Below are 22,628 nucleotides of genomic sequence, written 5' to 3' on the forward strand. Positions count from 1 at the left end.
TGCAAAGCTAAGGAGTGACGCTGCTTTAGCAAGTGCAATAGAAACAATACCACTGTAAATGTAACTATAGTCACCCTGGATCCTCACCAAGGGGTCAAGTGAGAGAATCACTGCTCCTAAGAAAACCAATATCTGCTTTACCTTTATTTCTAGTAGAAAATAACCATGCAGTGTTCCAAATATCACACAAGTATGTTTAATTGGTAGAAATGAATTATTTTCCAGAATCCCAGAGGCTTCACTCACCTCCCCTACACAGAAAGGCACACTGGAATAAGAGAATAAGTAAATGCCAAGTGACCTGTAGGCCAAACCCAGACTTATGGAATAAAGAAAGAAATTTCTATTCCTCAGAGTTAGCAAGCATCTGGTAGTCATTTCTAGAATATCTCAGGAATTTTTTATAATAGGACAATTCAAGAAGCAATATGGAGTCCAGTAGTCACCCTAAAACAGGGGTCTCAAACTCAACTCAGCATGTGGGCTGCAGAGCAAGATCACAGCCATTCAGCGGGCCGCACTAGGTCTACAAAAGGCAACTGTTATGCAACACTTTTCTCACTGCAGTTGAAAACAAAAAAAAATCAGTACAACAAGCACAATCGTACATGTAGTTTACTCAGTGTCACAAAATGACCAGAAACTGTAGTTCGCATCACAACTGCTGTTAACTAAGCTAATATCTAGCTAGGGAATGCTAGAGAAATGAAAAATACAAGTAGGCCCCTAGGCTTACTTAATTTTATCCAAAATATTTTGAACTTCGTGGATTAGTCTGCGGGCCGCACAAAATTGTTCGGTGGGCCGCATGCGGCCCGCAGGCCGCGAGTTTGAGACCCCTGCCCTAAAAGAAAAGAGAACTACCATTTCCTGAGAACCTACAGATCAGCACTTTAGGTACACATTATAATACAAGTTCTGCAAATTAACCCCATAAAGTAGATATTAGTCCATTTAAAATAAAAAAACTGAGTTCTAATTTGAATAACTTTCACAGACATACAACTAGTAAATGACAGAATAGAAACTGGAGGCAGGACTCTAAACTGAAAACCCAGGCATCTCCTATAGTACCACACTGTCTCAATGTTAACTGAGCCACCAAATTCTGAATCATAAAGAAAAACCTAATTCTAGGTCTTGCCAAGCGATGGCATCACAGCTTTTGATAACTGTTCTGAATCAGACCAATTCTAAAATGGGTTGCCCCAGCCTTCAGGTAAAGAGGCAGGCCAATGAGATAGAACATATAAGTCAAAAACTGGAGTTAGAAGTCTCTATGAATGATCAAAAGAATTGTAAATGTTTTTTAATTAAATAACTTGAAATTTTTTAAAATATGTATATAGAATAAGATGGCTCTGAAGAACAGGCTCTGATCCAGAAAACAAACCTTAAATTTACTAGTTTGTTCCCACAGATCATTGGCTCCATGTTCTGCTACCATCTGCCCTTAACCCTTGTTTTTAAACCAGAGGCCAGTGTCCCTCAAAACTATGTCACACGGCACAGCCCCATTAATGGCAGTTGCATTAAGGCCCCTCTTTCTGATCCTACATCCTATTTGGCCTCACTTATTCCTAACACAATGGATATTCTCTGGTTTACATCTTGCCAGTCACTTGGGACAATTACCTCTCCTGATTGAGTTCTAGCTTCCCGAATTCTAGGTTCCCCTGAACAAAAAAACAATCCACAGTGAACTAAGGAAAAATAAGAATAGTCAAACAAAATAGAAAAATTGATTCTGCCCTAATAAAAACTATGTAAGACAGCTGGAACAATGTATAAAATTCTGATAATCAGATACCAAAGATCATGTAATGGAACCAGGAAATTTTCTGAAAAGTAATAAAGTGGTAAAAGAAAATTACTACCCATGAAGATTTACCCACAAACTCAGAGGTCATAATCAAAATATATATTTTTTAAAACCATGGACCATATTGATAAGAGGAAAACAAATCCTGCTGAGTCCTGTGTTTGTTGAATTTAGGGCTGAACTTAAACTACTAAAAATATGTTGAGATTATGTCAAAGTAATGGTGGTGTGAGAGGTAATCCTGATCTCTCCCCTTGAAATGTTAACAAATTGAACAACTATAACACAGCAAAGGAACCCCATCTGGGCTCACAGGTGTGCCTGAAAGATCCATGCACCAAATGGACTAAAGGTGAGATGGGGTGAAGAGGAGGGCAGAAGATAAAATGCATTCATAGTGGTCTTTGGAGAGGAGAGGATACAAACCTGGAGTGACTGGGGGTTTTTTTTCTCTGCTGAACTACAGGGAAGAGGGCAGCTTGGACTCTCTAGATTTTTTCTGAGGGGTACATAAAGGAAAACTCGGAGTGACTGAGTTTCATTCTGCTGGAAGGAGCAGTGAGATAGAGGGGCAGAGAGGGAGATAAACCAAAGTGGCCAGAGTATGGGTCACAGCCAGTGTTCTCACAGTCTGCTGCAGCCTACACTCAGCAGAGACAGAGAAAACTAAAGTGTGGCCCCAAGCCTTACAGATTCTGCCTGCCTCATCTCACAGTACTAAGAGTGTCAGAGATCAACCTTACAGTTAGCTCTCAAGAGCCACTGTCTCCCCTAAAGAACAGAGGTGTTCCACATCTGGTCCCCAGGTCTGCTGAGACTTGGGAAGGACCACACAGAAGCCTGAGATCACCATTGTTAGAGCCATAAAGCCAGCAAGTTAAAGCCAGAATGCCAAAGCCATAACATCTAAGCTACAAAGCCCTCACAACACACTCCACCCACCAAGATGAATGTGGCCCTGCCTACATCATTGCAACAACATCTCAGTGGTGAACAGCCCAGGAAATTAACAAAGCTAAAAGTTTTTATACAGCAACACCTACTGATTAAACCTCTCAAAACCAAAATTTATCTTTACTTTTCTTTTCCTTATTCCTTTTTTCTTCTTATTCTCTTTTTTCTCTTTTGAATTTTATTTCTTTAAATTGTATTTTTTATTATTTTTATTGTTGTTTTGTTTTCAATTTTTGTTGTTTTCTTTTGGTCTTTTCTCTGTGGTTTTTCTACTTGTCATGATTTTTTAAATGTTTATATTTTTGTTGTATTTTTATGTTAATTTTTCATTTTCTTTAGTTGTTCTTTTGTTGGGATTCTTTAAAATACCATCAAGTAAACAGAAATAGGATACTATGGCTACCCAAGACAGGCATAGTATGGAAGGAGAATGAAAAATCTCCAGAAAAGCGGTGGCACAGTGGATAGAGCTTCAGACTGGGATGTAAAGGACCCAGGTTCAAAATCCCAAGGAGCTGGCTTCAGCATGGCTCATCTGCTTTGAGCATGGGCTCACCAGCTTGAGTGTGGGGTCACTGTCTTGAGCATGGGATCATAGACATGACCCTATGGTTGCTGGCTTGAAACCCAAGGTTGTTGACTAGAGCCCAAGACCTCTGGCTTGAGCAAGGGGTCCCTTGCTCTGCTGTAGCCCCCCACTCTGGTCAAGGCATGTATGAGAAAGCAATCAATGAACAAGCAATCAATAAACAACTAAGATGCTGCAACAAAGAATTGATGCTTCTCATTTCTCTCCCTGTCTGTCTGTTCCTTTCTGTCCCTCTCTTTGACTCTCTTTGCCAAAAAAAAATCCAGAAGATAATCTCAATCACATGAAAAACTTAAGAGTTAAAAAATAGAATTCAAGATTGAAGTTCTGAAAATACTTAGTGAGATGCAAGAAGATACCGATAGACAACTAAATGAGCTCAGAAAACAATAAACAAAACAAGAGATTGAAATTTTAAAAACAAAGATGAAAAATTCAATACATGAATTGAAGACTGAGGTAGCAAGTTTAGCTAACAGAACAAGCCAGCTAGAGGAAAGAATCAGTGACACCAAAGACAGGCAATGAAAAATTCTACAGTGAGAAGAGGAGAGAGACTCATGAATTAAAAAAATGGAGAGAGCTCTCCAAGAATTGTTTGACTCCATCAAAAAGAGCAGTATAAGAATAATGCGTATATCAGAAGAAGAAGGGAGAGAGAAGAAAATGGAGAGCCTGTTCAAACAAATAACTGATGAGAATTTCTCAAACCCATGGAAATAGAGTCTCAAATCCAAGAAGCAAACAGAATGCCGAGTTACCTGAACCAAAACAGACCTACTCCAAGACACATCATAATAAAATTGTCAAAAATCAATGACAAAGAAAGAATCCTCAGGGTAGCTAGGAAAAAAAAACATAACACATAAAGTAAAGCTCATTAGGTTATCATCAGACTTCTCAGCAGAAACTGTATAATCAGAAGAGAATAGACCCAAACATTCAAAATACTGAAAGGAATTACCAGCCAAAAATACTATATTCATCAAAGTTATTCTTCAAATATGGTGGATAAATAAAATATTTACAGATATACAGAAGCTGAGGGAATTTATCACCAGACAGCCCCCACTGCATGAAATACTAACGGGGGTTATTTGACTAGACACAAAGAACAAAATAAATGAAACTACAAGGAAAAGCTGCAACAAGGTCACAATAAAAACAAGAATAATATGTGACAACAATAACATAAAATGGGAGAGGATAAAGATTTACAGTACTAAAGAAGGATGGAGTGCAGAAGCACTAATAAGACAAAGGACTCTTGTACAAATGAACATTTTCTCTTAATAACCTAATGGCAATAACCCATGAAAAAAATATCACTGAACACACAGCTTAAAATAAGAAGAAACAGGAAAACAAAATATGGAATAGCAGCAGATAAAAACAACTGACAGAAACAAAAATAGAAGAACCAAAAAAAGACACAGAGATACCAGAAAACAAGACATAAAATTGCTATAAGAAATCCTCAAGTGACAATAACTACCCTAAATGTAAATAGACTAAACTCACAAATAAAAAGGCACAGTGGGCCCTGGCTGGTTGGCTCAGTGGTGGAGCATCAGCCTAGCATATGGAAGTCCTGTGTTTGATTCCCAGACTGGACAAACAGAAGTGCCTATCTGCTTCTCCACCCTTCCCCCTCTTCTTTCTCTCTGTGTCTCTCTTACCCTCCTGCAGCCAAGGCTTCATGGGAGCAAAGTTGGCCAGGGCATTGGGGATGGTTCCATGGCCTCTGCCTCAGGCGCTAGAATGGCTCCAGTCACATTGGAGCGGTGGCCCAGATGGGCAGAAGGTCACCCAACTGGGCATGCCAGGTGGATCCTAGTCAGGTACATGGGGGAGTCTGTCTGCCTTCCTGCTTCTACTTCAGAAAAATACAAAAAATAAAAATAAAAAAGTTAAAAAAAAAAAGAGGCACAGTGTAGCAGATTGGATCAGACAGTAAAATCCAAACATATGCTGCCTTCAAGAGACACATTTGAGATGCAATGACAAAAGTAGGTTTAAAGTGAAAGATTGGAAACAGTTCTCCAAGCAAATAATATCCAAAGGAAAACAGGTATAGCCATACTCATATCTGACAATGTTGACTTCAAGACAATAGGAAACCAGAAACAAAGATAGACATTTCATAATGATAAAGGGAACATAGAATCAAGGAGACATAACACTTCATAATATATATATATGCACAGAAACTGGGAGCAGCAAAATATATAAGACATCTACTAACTGATCTAAAAATAGAAACAGACAATAACACAATCATACTTGGAGATTTCAACACACCATTTACAGCTTTAGATAGATCATTCAAACAGAAAATCAAGAAAGAAATATCAGCCTTAAATGACATTCTGAACCAAATGGACATAATAGATATTTATAAGACATTTCATCCTCAAATGTCAGATTATACATTCTCCAGCATTCATGGAACATTCTCAAGAATAGACCATATGTTAGGCCACAAAACTAACATCAACAAATTCAGGAAGATTGCAATAATACCAAGCATATTTTCTGGCCATAAGGTTTTGAAATAAGAATTCAACAGCAAAAATGAAGTAATGAAAACCACAAAAATGTGAAAATTAATCAACATACCTCTAAAAACTAATGGATCAAAGTAGAAATAAAAGAAGAAATCAAGAGAAATATACAAGCAAATGAAAATGACAACACGACATATCAAAATTTCTGGGATGCAGCAAAAGCAGTAATAAGAGGAAAATTTATATTATTACTGGCTTATATCAAGAAACAAGAGAGATCTCGTCAACAAACTAACATCACATCTTAAGAAACTAGAAAAAGTAGAAAAAAGGCAACACAAATTCAGCAGAAGAAAGGAAATAGTAAAAACTAGAGCAGAACTGAATGAAATAGAGAACAAAAAAAGTATAGAAAAAATTAATTCAACAAAAAGTTGGTTCTTTACAAAGATCAATAAATTCAACAAATTTAAATTTATGGCCAGATTCACTAAGGAAAAAAGAGGAAAAACTCAAAAACAAAATCTAAAATAAAAGAAGAGAAATTATCACAGACATCATAGATATACAAAGAATCATAGTATAATATAATAAAAGTTTTACATGCCACCAAATTTAACAACCTTGAGGACATGAATGAATTCTGAGAACTATACAACCTTCCTAGACTGAGTCATGAAGAAGTGGAAAACCTAATAGACCTATTAGCAGGGAAGAAATAGAAACAACTATCGAAAACCTCCTGAAAATACCAAAGTTCAGGACTATATGGCTACACTAGTGAATTTTACCAAACATTCAAAGATTTGATGCCTATCCTTCTCAAAGTCTTCTAAAAAATAGAAGCAGTACTCCCTAACACATTTTATGAGGCCAACATAACCCTCATACCAAAACCTAGCATGGATAACACACAAAAAAGAAAACTACAGACTAATATCTCTAATGAATATAGAAGCAAAAATCTTAAACAAAATACTAGCAAGTCAAATACAATAACTCATTAAAAACATAATACATCATGATCAAGTGGGATTTATTCCAGGAGCGAATGAATGTTTCAACATATGTAAATCCATCAATGTAATACACGACATCAACAAAACAAAGAATAAAAATTATATAATCCTATCAGTAGATGCAGAAAAGACATCTGATGAGATACATCACTTTATGTATAAAACACTCAATAAAATTGAAATAAAAGGAAAGTATATGACAAACCATCAGTTAACATTATACTAAATGGTGAAAAAAATGAAAGCTTTTTCTCTAAAATCAGGAACAAGACAAGGCTCTCCATTCTCTTCACTCTTCTTCAACATAGTTTTTGAAGTTTTAGCCAGACCGATCAGACAAAATAAAGAAATAAAAGGTATCTATATTGGGAAGGAAGAAGTAAAGTTACCACTTTTTGCAGAAGACATGATCCTATAAATAGAAAACCCTAAAGGTTCCACCAAAAAACTATTAGAGACAATAAACCAATACAGTAAATTCACAAGATACAAAATCAATATACAAAGGTTGATTGATTTTTTTATATGTCAAAACAAATCTTTTAAAAATGAATTCATAAAAACCAATTTCTTCTACAACTGCAATAACAAAAAGGATGTGGATGATCTATACACAAAAACCTACAAAATATTATTGAAAAAAATTGAAAAAGACACTATGAAATGGAAAAATATTCCATGCTCATGGATGAGAAGAATCAATATAGTGAAAATGGCCATATTACCCTAAGCAATATACAAATTTAATGCAATTTTCATCAAAATCAAATGTCATTTTTTTAAAAAATAGAACAAAAAATCACCAGATCTGTACAGAATCATAAAAAAATCTGAATAGCCAAAGCAATCCTGTGGGAAAATAGTGAAGTTGGAGGTATCACACTATCTGACTTAAAATTATACTATAGAGTCACAATAATCAAAACAACATGGTACAGGCAGAAAAACAGACCTATAGACCAATGGAACAGAATGAAGAACCCAGACATAAAACCACATATATATGAACAAATCATCTTTGGCAAAGGATTCAAAAACATACAATGGAGAGGAAAAAAAGCATCTTTAATAAATGGTGCTGGGAAAATTGGAAAGCCACATGCAAAAGAATGAAACTTGACTACAGTTTGTCTCCCTGAACAAAAATTAATTCAAGGTGGATCAAAGACCTAAATATAAGATCTGAAACAATAAATTACACAGAAGAAAGCACAGGTACTAAACTCATGAACCTTGGCTGTAGAAAACAATTTATGAATTTGACCCCAAAGGAAAGGGAAACAAAGACAAAAATAAATGAATGGGACTATATCAAACTAAAAGGCTTCTGCGCAGCAAAAGAAACTGACAAAGAACAAAACAAATAGGCAGCCAACTAAATGAGAGATGGTATTTGCAAACAATAGTTTCTATAAGGGCTTAATATCCAAAATATATTAAGAACTCACAAAGTTCAGCAACAAACAACAAACAATCCAATTAAAAGATGTGCAGAGGTCTTGAAAAGATACTTCTCCCAAGAGAACATATAAATGGCCAATAGATATATAAAAAGATGCTTATCTTCACTAGCTATTAGAGAAATGCAAATCAAAACTACAATGAGGCCCTGGCCGGTTGGCTCAGTGGTAGATCGTCGGCCTGGCGTGCAGAAGTCCCGGGTTCGATTCCCGGCCAGGGCACACAGGAGAAGCACCCATCTGCTTCTCCACCCCTCCCCCTCTCCTTCCTCTCTGTCTCTCTCTTCCCCTCCCGCAGCTGAGGCTCCACTGGAGCAAAGATGGCCCGGGCACTGGGGGATGGCTCCTCAGCCTCTGCCCCAGGCGCTAGAGTGGTTCTGGTCGCAACAGAGCGACGCCCCTGAGGGGCAGAGCATCGCCCCCTGGTGGGCAGAGCGTCACCCCTGGTCGGTGTGCCGGGTGGATCCTGGTCAGGCGCATGCAGGAGTCTGTCTGACTGTCTCTCCCTGTTTCCGGCTTCAGAAAAATACAGAAAAAAAAAAACTACAATGATATCACCTCACACCTGTTATATTGGCTGTTATCAACAAGACAGGTAATAACAAATGTTGGAGAGGCTGTGGAGGTAAAGGAACACTTATTCACTGCTGGTGGGAATAAAAACCAGTACAATCATTATGGAAGAAAGTATGGTAGTTCCTCAAAAAATTAAGAATAGAACTATCACATGACCCAGAAATCCCTCTACTGTGTATTTACCCCCAAATTCAAAATCTCTTCTGTAAGAAATAGACAGTATCGAAGCCACTCTATCACCATTTTGGTTTCCACATACTTTGTACCATTTGGTCTGGACCAACACAAATGCATGCCCATTATCTCTAAATACTTTCTTCATCACATGTCCCTTCAGCCATCATCCCAGAGCCCTGGAATGTGCACAGAGCAAACTCACAATAACTGTTTGGGCGATTTCAATTGATAAGAGTAGAAAGAACTGGTGAAAATACTGCAGGGTAGACACCTACCTGTTAGACTAACTTAAAAGGAGAGATTCAGATAGTCTAATAAGTGATATATATTTAGTCATGCTTACTCAAACAATTCAAGAGTAAAATATCCCTTTTACTAAATTACAAGAGTCAAGAACTATTAGGATAACTATCCCATAACAAATGCCAGAAAGAAGTGTCTATCTTGACTTAATTTTGTAGATACTTTCCAAAGTATATACTCTAGACATACAAAACATAAAAAGGGGATACTAATATTGCTCAAATCTTGCTAATCCATGAACCCCTGGTTAGAAAGCCCTAGGTTTACCCTATAATTGGAAACTGGCCACTTTTTTGGTGGACATAAAAGAAATTCAATTTCTCTGGATACTTTTTTCCTCTGCTACCAGTGAGCTCCAGGAAATATTAAACTCCTAAAGGAAAACCATAAAAAAATCCATAATCCAGAAAAAACAAAATCCAGCTAGTTAAACTATCACCAATAAGAAGTTTAAACAGGAACAATTTTCATTTGCTTGGAATCAAAAGCTCAGTTTTAAAAAACTACAAAATAAGAGTTTACTGTTTCCTGGACATCTGCAGTTGAAAAACAAACACAAAAAAAACAGTTCTGAAAAGTGCTATAGTTTACTATTCCAGGTGTGAAGGGAAATACTGGAGCAGAATAAAAAGTGAACATGAACCAAGAGTTTCTTAGGGTTATGTTTACATACAACATTCTGGTTGGTAACTCCTTTCACTTAAATGTAAATGTATCACAAGGTACTATGTGCTGCTTGTTTGAAAAAAAAAAAAAGCCTTATCTTGGGGACTATTTAGGCAGAAGTCTCTCTGACAAGCTCCATACAGACTTCTAGCTCGGAGACCCTTAGGGGAAGGGCTGGCTTAATATTGTCATTGTCCTTCTGTTTGAAGCAGCAAGTAGAGTAAGAAGAGCCTTTGATGGTGAATGCCACAGCTGAGAGCAGAACTGCCAGGCAGCTGTGTGTGCTCCCCAGACTGTGGAACAAGCAATAAAAAGTAAAAAGCAGGAAAAGAAATGCCAACTTTATGCAACAAGGAGCCATAACAGTAAAAGCCAAGCTGGTCATTTTTCCACCCAGCAAACCCCAAGGTTGGCATCTGACATCAGTATAGAGAATGACATCAGAGAGTCTCCAATCATCTGCTTAACTGACAGATTTGCTCAAGAAATGCCAGGAAAGCAAGGAAAAAAAAAAGGAGATGAAGCTAATGTTCAAAAGGCTCTCACGTTTTCTTCAATAGACGACTATTTTAACCAACTGAATGAAGCCAGTCTTGCAGATAGGTGCCTCTCCTGTGTGCCCTGGCCGGGAATCGAACCCGGGATTTCCGCACGCCAGGCCGACGCTCTACCACTGAGCCAACCAGCCAGGGCCACTTTGTAACTTTTTAATGAAAAAATACTCTTTAGTTTAAAATCATTTCAGACTCACAAAAATGTTGCAGAAATAGTTCAAAGAGTTTCCATAAATTCTTCAATTCAAAATATTGACATCTTACATACCCATAAAAGCAGAAAATTAATATAATATAATACTATTATCTAATCTACATACCTTATTCAAATTTCACAAACTGTCTTACTGATGTTCTTTTCTGATCCAGAATTCAATTAAAGACCAGACAGTGCATTTAGATGTATTTCCTTAGTTTTCATTAATTTGGAATATTTCCATGGTCTTTGTCCTCTATGATCTTGACACTTTTGAAGAGGGTTGGGTAGTTATTTCATAGATTCTCTCTCATTTTGAGTTTGTCTGATGTTTCATCATAATTAAAGTTGTGGATTTTTGGCAAGATTACCATAAACATGATGCTATGGTCTTTTCAGTACATCATATCACGAGGTTTATGAAATGAATTTGTTTCATTAATGGTTACTGATAATATTAACTTTGCTTACTCAGTTAAGGTGATGTCTGTTAGGCTTCTGTACTGTAAAGTTACTACTTTATGCTTTGTAAATAAGCCTCTTCTGGAGATATTCTTTGAGACTATGTAAATATCTCTCTTCTCATTCATTCTCAAATTTTAGTATTGTATTAGTTCTCCAGAGAAATAGAAACAAAAGGATGTGTGTGTTTGCTTGTGCCCGTGGTTTTTTTGTTTGTTTGTTTGTTTTTTATGAGGTATTGGTTCATGTGATTATAAAGGCTAAGTCCTATGATCTGCCATATGCAAACTGGAGACCCAGAAAAAGCTGATGGCATGATTCTAGTCTGAGTCCAAAGGCCTGAGAAGCAGGGGAACCAGTGATGTAAATCCCAGTTGGAGAGCAGGAGAAGACTGATATCCCAGTTTAGGCAGGTAGCCAGGCAGGAAGAAAAAGCGGCCACATTTTTCTTTGTTTTTTCACTTTCTTGTTCTATTCACACCTTCAATGGATTGGTTGATGCTCACCCACATTGAAGAGGACAATCTATTTTACTGAATCTATTGATTCAAATGCTGGCCTTATGGATACATCCTCACAGACACACACACACCCCCAAATAATATTTAATCTGGGCATCTCATGGTACAGTCAAGTTGACATATAAAGTTAACCTTCACAAGCATCTATCTAGCATAATTCTTGCCTGGAACAGTTATTACTTAGTTGTTTGCCAAATGGTCACACTTTTTTTAAAACTCCAATAAGTCTAGATGGATGGTTCACTGTTACACACTTAAGTTAGGGTGACGGTGGTTGTTTCCACATTCAAATCAATGTTTATAAGTGCTATTCTTTCCCTCCACCAGTTCCTCCCTGTGTTGTCATATTTTACAATGCCTGTGTAGAGATTTCTCAGGCAGGAGAAAGCACATGTTCTTTGGTAACAGACAGCTCTGGATTTGAATTCTATAACCATCCCATAACTACTTAGGAGACCCATTCAAGTACTGTACTGTAATCTTTGAATTTCAGATGCTTCAAAAGTAAAAAGAGGATTCTACTTCAAGGGTTGTTTTATTTTTCTTTAATTAATTAATTAACTAATTAATTAAAATTTTAGTAAAAGAGGAGAAAGAGAGAGAGAGAGACAAACAGGAAGGGAAAGAGATGAGAAGCATCACCTTGTAGTTGAAGAGATTTAGTTGTTCATTGATTGCTTTTCATACATGCTTTGACCAGAGTGCTCCAGCTGAGCCATTGACCGCTTGCTCAAACCAGAGACCTTGGGCTTCAAACCAGTGACTATGGATTCCATGCTTAAGCTGGCGACCCTGCGCTCAAGCTGGTGAGCCTGCACTCCAGCCAACTGAGCCCTCACTCAAGCCGGTGACCTCGGGGTTATGAACCTGGAACCTCAGTGGCCCAAGTCAATGCTTTATCCACTGCTCCACCACCAGTCAGGCAGCTTATGTACTCTTTGAAACTACTCATGAAGCCTAACATGTAGTGATGCAGTGGATAGACCGTTGACCTGGGACACCAGGGTACCAGGTTCAAAACCCTGAGGTTGCCGGCTTGAGTGTGGGATCATAGACATGATCCCACAGTCCCTGGATTGAGTCCAAAGGTCACTGGCTTGAAGCCCAAGGTCACTGGCTTAAGCAAAGGGTCACTGGTTCAGCTTGAGCCCCATGGTCAAAGCATATATGAGAAGCAATAAACAATTAAAGTGGCACAACTATGAGTTGATGCTTGTCATCTCTGTTCCTTTCATTCCCTCTCTCAAAAAAGAGTACATAAGCTAATATTTATAAAATTTTCTGCATCAAGTATAGTATATGTTAATTGAATGTTGCTTTTTATCCCAGTGAAAACACTCAAATAAACACAATAAATACAGAGGCAAAATTTTGATTTCATTGGTCTGGATTAGAGCTAGCTTTAAAAAAATCTCTTCAAGTGATCCTAGTATTCACCCAGGGTTTAATGCTGGCTTAAGGTCTTACTAATTGAAAACTATAAGATAAAAGAGAATTGAATGTAGTTTTACTTTTGTAATTTTAGCATGGTATTATTAAAGATATACACAATAAAACAATGCGATATTGTATAAAGAAGAAAATATAGTTCATTTATCATATTGGTTCATTCATCCACTTAGGTAATTAGTGGTTTTTTGTGGTCCTTTGTTCAAGCATTGTATTAAGCACTGGGCATATGAAGATGAAATGGGCACAATTTAGCATCTATAACACAGAACAGTGTGATGTAAATTATAATGAAGGCAGATGCCATAGTTTAGCATGCCATGAACACTAGGCACAGTGTTTGACCTGAAAAAGAGTTCAGATTTTATTTCATCAGTGTTTGATAACATATGAAGAATACTGAGCATGTGTGTGTGTGGGGGGGGGGGGGTAATGATTACTCTGGTGTGTTTGAAATGGGTGAGCAAGGAAATAGGGTGATAAGGAGGCAAAAGGGATGACACTGAGTCCTTAATGCTGGGATATGACAGTAGGGATGAAAAGGAGGGCTAGACTTGTGAGATATGTTAGAGGTGGAATGACAGGACTTAAAGACCAGATATGTGCGGGGGAGGCTTTGATGACTGCAAGGTGCCTGGGTAACTTGTGGCATCATTCACTGAACTAGAGGAAGGTGAAGATTGTAGGTGGGAATTGATGGGTTCAGTTTTGCATCTGTTTCATTTGAGGCATTGGAAACATATTATCTTATTAGATGGTGGTTGATGTATGGACTTGGAACTTGGGAAAGAAATCTCCACTAGAGATAAAGATGAGAGACTATGCAGTTGGGATCTGCAGCCACAGGTGTGGTTGAAATTGTTTAGATAGAGTCCTGGCTGGGCAGCTCAGTTGAAAAGAGAACACTGTTCCATTATATGAAGGTCGCAGGTTTGATCCCAAGTAGCAGGTGCGATCCCAAGGTTGCACATACAAGAATCAATAAATGGATGCATAAATAAGTGGAACAACAAATCAATGTTTCTATTTTCTCCCTCTCCCTCTCTCTCTCTAAAAATTAATTTTAAAAGTTAAAAAAAATTCTCCAGATATAATATGTAGAAGAATAAGATAAATCCCAGGGATAGAGCTCAGGAATCATTAGCATTAAGCAGTGGTGGAAGAAGGAGGAGCCAGAGAGGAGTCTGAGAAAGAAAGGCAGAGAGCATGAAGAGAATCAGCAGAAGAGAGTTTTGGATAAAACCCATTGCAAAAACCTTCATATAGCAATTGCTTAATAAACATTGTTATTGGGAAGTCAAAAGGTCAGATTTCAGTCAGATATGCCGGAATCATGCAGCCAATGAGTGAATGATAGTATATAGTGGTCAATAAAATTTCTTTTTAGCTCCAGCTTTTTGACTAAAGACCTCCACATACCACATAGTCCTGACAGAAAGTTAGCTACAGAGACAGGTAATCTATAGGTCTGGAACTCAGAGAAGTTCAACTCTGTAGCTTTACCTGTGGGCAGGTACACTTCTAGAGTTCCTATTAAATTTTTTTTTTTCAGTTACAGTTGAGATACTATATTATATTACTTTCAGGTGTACAACATAGTGATTAGACATTTATATACCTTAGTGATCACCATAAGTCTAATACACATCTGGCATACATAATATTATAATATTATTAACTATATTCCCTGTGCTGTACTTATATCTCATGACTATTTTTATAACTGGCAATTTTTACTTCTTAATCCCTTTCACTTTTTTATGGTTCACTATTTCTGAATCTATAGCCACAGAAACCCACTTAATTTACATGTGATTTGTATATCAGGAGAATGGTAGCCTACTAGAAATTTGTAACGATATTCAGTGTAGAGTACATGATACATTTTTAAGCTACCTAGCAACCATTTTTTCTTTCTAGAAACATACTGATATCCTTTTGAGTCAAGATCTTGTCCCACTGTGATATCTTAGAGGATAATCTATGTGTCAGTAGGCCGTTACGGAAAGGACACACTTTTCCTCCTATCCTGGTATAGCCAGGAGTGCTACATGTTGTAGGCTTATATAATCAGATACATCATCCTGGAACTTCGATTTCTGAGTAATGGAAAAATGAAAAAAACAATTGGATTTCCTTACCCAGCCATGGTTCCTGATCAGTGCTCAGTTCTGATTCTGTATTCTGTGAAACTGTGTTGGAGTCTGCCTGTTAAGCTCTAGTTCTGTGAGTCCTTCATTTTCTTTGGTTGGAGTTAGATAGCTGTCTTAGTCTGCTCAGGCTGCCATACAAGGTACCACAGACTGTGTGGCTTAAACAATAGGAACTTATTTCCACACAGTCTTGGAGGCTGATAAGTTTCAAGATCAAGGTTTGGCAGGGGATAATTTCTGGTGAGGCCTTTCTGCCTTGAAAACAGTTGATTTGGCCTCAGATAGTCTTTCCTCTAGTCATGCATGTGGAGAGAGTGGGTTTGCTCTCTGGAGTCTCTTAGAAGGACACTAATCCATACCTCAAATATAGCTAGCTACACTGGAGTTAGCACTTCAGCATATGAATTTTAGAGGGAGACAAAACATTCAGTCCATAACACTAGCCAGAGCCAGATTACTTTGTTTGTAAATTAGTAGCTTTAGCTGATACACGTAAACATAAATTTGCTAATCTTATTTTTCCCTTTTGAACTCCAAAGTGCCTATCTGCTTCTCCACCCCTCCCCCTCTCCTTCCTCTCTGTCTCTTTCTTCCCCTCCCGCAGCCGAGGCTCCATTGGAGCAAAAGATGGCCCGGGCGCTGAGGATGGCTCCTTGGCCTCTGCCCCAGGCACTAGAGTGGCTCTGGTCATGACAGAGTGATGCCCTGGATGGGCAGAGCATCGCCCCCTGGTGGGCATGCTGGGTGGATCCCGGTCGAGCGCATGAGGGAGTCTGACTGCCTCCCGGTTTCCAGCTTCAGAAAAATACAAAAAAAAAAAAGTTACAAAGTATCCCATTAACATTAATAAAAATTTATTTAAAATTTTTTTTAAAAAGTTATAAAGTATAATATAAAGTTATGAAACTGGTTTTTAACCATGAATCTGAAAACCAGGGATCCCCAAACTTTTTACACAGGGGGCCAGTTCACTGTCCCTCAGACCGTTGGAGAGCCGGACTATAAAAAAAAAAAACTATGAACAAATCCCCATACACACTGCACATATCTTATTTTAAAGTAAAAAAACAAAACAGGAACAAATACAATATTTAAAATAAAGAACAAGTAAATTTAAATCAACAAACTGACCAGTATTTCAATGGGAACTATGCTCCTCTCACTGACCACCAATGAAAGAGGTGCCCCTTCTGGAAGTGCAGCGGGGGCCGGATAAATGGTCTCAGGGGGCCACATGTGGCCCGCAGGCCATAGTTTGGGGACCCCTGCCAATGCTGAAAGAAGTATCAAATTATAAATATTTTGAACATTAAAGGTATCGTTTACCTCTCAAGACCAATACATTTTAATGAGGCGATGCTCTTTTGCATGTATAAAAAGCCACACTTGTTACATTACCAGTCTTATTTTATTATAAACCCATATGTATTGTTTTCTTCAAACCCCATAAAAAATTTTTCACATTTATTTCACTAGATTCCATTTAATATATAAGAAGCTAAGTGACTTCCATGACTCACAGGGCCAGCAACTAGCAGAGGCAAAACTGAAAACAGGTGTTTACTTCATGTTCAGGGCTTCTTCCATTTGGCCACACTGCCTCTCGGGCCTTTCTTTTGTTCTGCAGAGCAACCAAAATTCATGTTCCACAAAGTTTGAGAGAGACCAAAGAAGCTGAAGTGACAGGATAAGTAGGACAGATTCCACATTTGTGAACTACTGTGCTGAAAGGTTCACCAAAATGTCTCTATAAAGTTAAAAGAACGTTATATTTGAAGTATCTTGGTCAAATATTTTATGTTCTGGAGTAGGAGAGAAGCTAATCTTTCCCCCCAAAATCTGTAATAAAAGTGACGATAATAGTTGACATTTATTGAGCAATTATTATTGCCTATCATTGTTCCAAGTTATAGTAAGTTAGCTCATTTAATCTTGAAACAACCCTATATGGTAGATATATATTCTTCCAGTTTTGCAGATGAGAAAACTAAGGTAATTGAGAGTTACACACTTTTTCCACAATCACACAGTTCAGAGATGAAGAGATAGCTCAGTGAGATCAAATTGGTCCAGGATCTCTTTTTCTAGCATTTCCAGGATGCTTTTGCCTCTCCTATAAACACTCTCAAAGTTCTCTATGTCCTTTAAAAATCCACATCCTCTTTATAACACTGTCTCCATCACTACTGCCTCTTTACAGATCTTTAAGGATTTATATCAAATACTGAAAGCTAGCACATTATTTTTCAATCACACTTGTAGTGTCTACTCTGCCCAAAGAAACACACCTGAGAGAATAAAAGAAGGTTTCAAGATTATATAAATTGTGTACATAGTATATGTATGTGTGTGTGTGCATGTGCGTGTCTGTGTATAATTATACTGTTCATACCCTTCTAGGTGCTTATGATCTCTTAATCAAAGAAATCCTTTAAAATTAAGATTTTTAAACTATCCTCAGAAAAAAAGGGAAGTTACTCTCTTCTCAGTTTGTAAGGATTTGATGGGGTGTGGATTAATATTCTTTATCAGCCACAATTGGATACCAATCCAGCACCTGCAATGGCCAGGATGTGTATAATTCAACAGGAATCAGATCAATATATATAATACATATAATATTTATATATATATATATATATATATATATAAACTTGATTAGCTTGTTTAAAATTACTGTAACCATTGCTTCTAAGCTTTTTCCCTTTTAGCTAATATCAAGTGTAAAATTATTATAGCTGGTGTAAGACACTTCTCAAATAAAACACTAACTTTAATAAGCCATTTGACTAGCTTTTTCTTTTCAATAATAGTATTTTTTTACTTATTACACAAAGATAATATCATTGACCAGATATTAGTAACAACTTTTTAAATTTTATTTAGAAAATTAAATTTAACAGGGTAACATTGATCAATAACAATACATAGGTTTCAGGTAAATATCTCTATAGCATTTGAACTGTTGATTATGTTGTGGACCCATCACCCAAAGTCAAAAACTTTTCCATCACCTTATATTTGTCCTTTATACCCTTCCCCTCATCCCTAATCCCATGTACCCCTTCCCCATGTCCTCATTCCCCTGGTAACCACTTCACTTTTATCTATGTTCATGAGCCTCACTTTTATATCCCACCCATGTGTGAAATTATACAGTTCTTAGCTTTTTCTGATTTACTTATTTCATTCCATACAATGTTCTCAAGCTCCATCCATGTTGTCATAAATGGCACTATGTCATCATTTCTTATGACTGAGTAATATTCCATTGTATACATGTACCAAATCTTCTTTATCCAATCCTCTATCAAGGGACACTTTGGTTATTTCCATGTCTTGGCCACTATAAATAATGCTGTGATGAATACAGGGATGCATGTGTCTTTATATACCAATATTTTAGAGTTTTGGGGATAGATACCCAGTAAGGCGATCTCTGGGTCATATGATAGTTCTATTCTTAATTTTTTTGAGGAACCACCATACATACTTTCTTCCAGAATGGTTGTACTAATTTGCATTCCTACCAGCTGTGAATGAGGGTTCCTTTTCCACAGCCTCTCCAAACCTTTTTACTACCTGTCTTGTTGATAATAGCCAGTTCAAGAGGTGTGAGGTGGTATCTCATTATAGTTTTGATTTGCATTTCTCAAATAGCTAGTGAAGATGAGCATCTTCTCATATATCTTGGACATTTGTATGTCCTCATGGGAGAAGTGCCTGTTCCAGTTCTCTCCCCATCTTTTTTTTTTTTTTTTCATTTTTTTCTGAAGCTGGAAACGGGGAGAGACAGTCAGACAGACTCCCGCATGCGCCCGACCGGGATCCACCCGGCACGCCCACCAGGGGCGATGCTCTGCCCACCAGGGGGCGATGCTCTGCCCATCCTGGGCGTCGCCATGTTGCGACCAGAGCCACTCTAGCGCCTGAGGCAGAGGCCACAGAGCCATCCCCAGCGCCCGGGCCATCTTTGCTCCAATGGAGCCTTGGCTGCGGGAGGGGAAGAGAGAGACAGAGAGGAAAGCGCGGCGGAGGGGTGGAGAAGCAAATGGGCGCTTCTCCTGTGTGCCCTGGCCGGGAATCGAACCCGGGTCCTCCGCACGCTAGGCCGACGCTCTACCGCTGAGCCAACCGGCCAGGGCCTCTCACCCCATCTTTTAACTGGATTGTTTGCTTGTTTGATGCTGAGCTTTCTGAGTTCTTTGTATATTTTGGATAATAACCCATTATTGGAGCTGTTGTTTGCAAATATCACCTCCCTTTTAGTTGGCTGATTTTTATTTTGTTGTCAGTTACTTTTCCTGGGCAGAAACCTTTTAGTTAGATATAGTCTCATTATTTTTGCCTTCATTTGCCTTGCCTTTGGGGTCAAATTCATATTTTGTTCTCTACAGCCAAGGTCCGTAAGTTGAGTACCTATGTTTTCTTCTATGTAATTTGTTTCTTCGGATCTTATATTTAGATCTTTGATTCATTTTGAATAAAGTTTTGTTCTGGGGGACAAATGTAGTGAAGTTTCATTCTTCTGCATGTGACTTTCCAATTATCCCAGCACCATTTATTAAAGAGGCTTTCTTTCCTCCATGTGTGTTTTTGGCTCCTTTGACAAAGATGATTTGTCCATATATATGTGGTTTTATATCTGGGCTCTTGATTCTGTTTCATTGATCTGTAGGTCTGCTTTTCTTCTAATCCCATGCTGTTTTGATTATTGTGGCTCTACAGTAAATTTTGAAGTCAAATAGTGTGATTCCTCCAGCTTTATTCTTTTTTTCTCAGGACTGATGGGTTATTTGGAGTTTTTTATGGTTCCATACACACCTGGTTATTTTTTGTTCTATTTTTTTATAAAACGATATTGGGATTTTGATGGGATTTGCATAAAATTTGTATATTTATTTGGGTAATATGGCCATTTTAACTATTTGATTCTTCCAGTCCATGAATATGGAATATTTTTCCATTTCATTGTGTCTTTTTCAATTTCTTTCAATAATGTTTTATAGTTTTTGGTATATAGGTCCCTCATATCTTTTGTTAAGTTTATTTCTAGGTATTTATATTTGTTGTAATTACAAAAGAAGTTGATTTTTTTTTTTAGTTTATTTTCTGAAGTTTCATTGTTGGCATATAGGAAAGCAATAGACTTGTTTGTTTTTTTGTTTTTTTTTTTAGAGAGGAGAGGGAGAGAGAGGAGAGACAGAGAGAGAGAAGGGGGGGAGGAGCTGGAAGCATCAACTCCCATATGTGCCTTGACCAGACAAGCCCAGGGTCTCGAACCGGCGACCTCAGCATTTCCAGGTCGACGCTTTATCCACTGCGCCACCACAGGTCAGGCTAGACTTGTTTTTGTATATTAATATTGTATCCTGCAACTTTACTGTTTTGGTTTATTGTTTCTAATAGTTTTTTGGTGGAGTCTTTGGAGTTTTCTTTATACAAGATCATGTCATTAGTAAAAAGAAAATAACTTTACTTCCTCTTTCCTAATATCGATGCCTTTTATTTTTTCTCTTGCCTGATTGCTCTGGCTACAACTTTAAGAACTATGTTGAATAAGAGTGGTGAAAGGGGGTAGTCTTGTCTTGTTCCTAATTTTAGAAGAAAAGCCTTCATTTTTTAACCATTTAGTATGACATTAACTGATGGTTTGTCATATTTGGACTTTATCATGTTGAAGTACTTTCCTTTTATTTTAATTTCATTGAGTATTTTAAGCCTAAAGGGATGTTGTATCTTATAGAATGCCTTTTCTGCATCCATTCATTAGATCATATAATTTTTTTCCTTGTTTTGTTGGTGTGATACATTATGGTAACCTATTTCCATATGTTGAACCATCATTGTGATTTTGGAATGAAACTCACTTGATCGTGATATATTATTATTTTTTAAGTAATACATTCTTATTATAGAAAGTCCATAAGTACAACAAATGTTATAAAAACACCTAAAATTTTACTACTTACTTAAAACCATTTCATAATTGATGGTATTTCATTATAGTTTTTTGTTTTTGTTGTTTTTTACTTTCTTTAATTAATTTTAATGGGGTGACATTGATAAATCAGGGTACATATGTTCAGAGAAAACATCTCTAGGCTATTTTGACATTTGATTATGCTGCATTCCCATCACCCAAAGTCCAATTGTCTTACGTCACCTTCTAACTGATTTTCTTTGTGCCCCTCACTTCCCCCAACCTCCTCCCTCTTCTCCCCCCCCCCACCCTGTAACCCCCACACTCTTGTCCATGTCTCTGAGTCTCATTTTTATGTCCCACGTATGTATGGAATCATATAGTTCTTAGTTTTTTCTGATTTACTTATTTCGCTCAGTATAATGTTATCAAGGTCCATCCATGTTGTTGTAAGTGATCCGATGTCATCATTTCTTATAGCTTAGTAGTATTCCATAGTATATATATATACCAAAGCTGGTTAATCCACGCATCCACTGACGAACACTGGAACTGTTTCCAGACCTTTGCTATTGTGAACAATGCTGCCATAAAGATGGGGGTGCATTTCTTCTTTTCAAACAGTGCTATGGTGTTCTTGGGGTATATTCCTAAAAGTAGGATAGCTGGGTCAAAAGGCAGTTCAATTTTTAATTTCCTGAGGAATCTCCATACTGTTTTTCACAGTGGCTGCATCAGTCTGCACTCCCACCAGCAGTGCAGGAGGGTTCCCTTTTCTCCACATTCTCGCCAGCATTTATTCTGTGTTGTTTTGTTGATGAGCACTGTGCTGACTGGTGTGAAGAAATATCTCATTAATTTGATTAGTGATATCTCTCTAATGATTAGTGATGTTGAGCATTTTTTCATATGCCTACTGGCCATCTGTATGCCCTCTTTGGAGAAGTGTCTATTCATTTCTTTTTCCCGTTTTTTGATTAAATTGTTGTCTTCCTGGTATTGAGTTTTACAAGTTCTTTATAAATTTTGGTTATTAACCCCTTATCAGACATAATGTCAAATACATTCTCCCATTGTGTAGTTTGTCTTTTTATTCTGTTCTTATTGTCTTTAGCTGTGCAGAAGCTTTTTAGTTTAATATAGTCTCATTTGTTTATCCTGTCAGTTATTTCACTTGCCCGTGGAGTTAAATTGGCAAATATATTGCTGAGACAGATGTCAGAGAGCTTACTGCCTATGTTTTCTTCTAAGATGCTTATAGTTTTACAGCTTACATTTAAGTCTTTTATCCATTTTG

The sequence above is a fragment of the Saccopteryx bilineata genome, chromosome 3 (assembly GCF_036850765.1).
Source record: "Saccopteryx bilineata isolate mSacBil1 chromosome 3, mSacBil1_pri_phased_curated, whole genome shotgun sequence".
Taxonomy (NCBI): Eukaryota; Metazoa; Chordata; class Mammalia; order Chiroptera; family Emballonuridae; genus Saccopteryx; species Saccopteryx bilineata.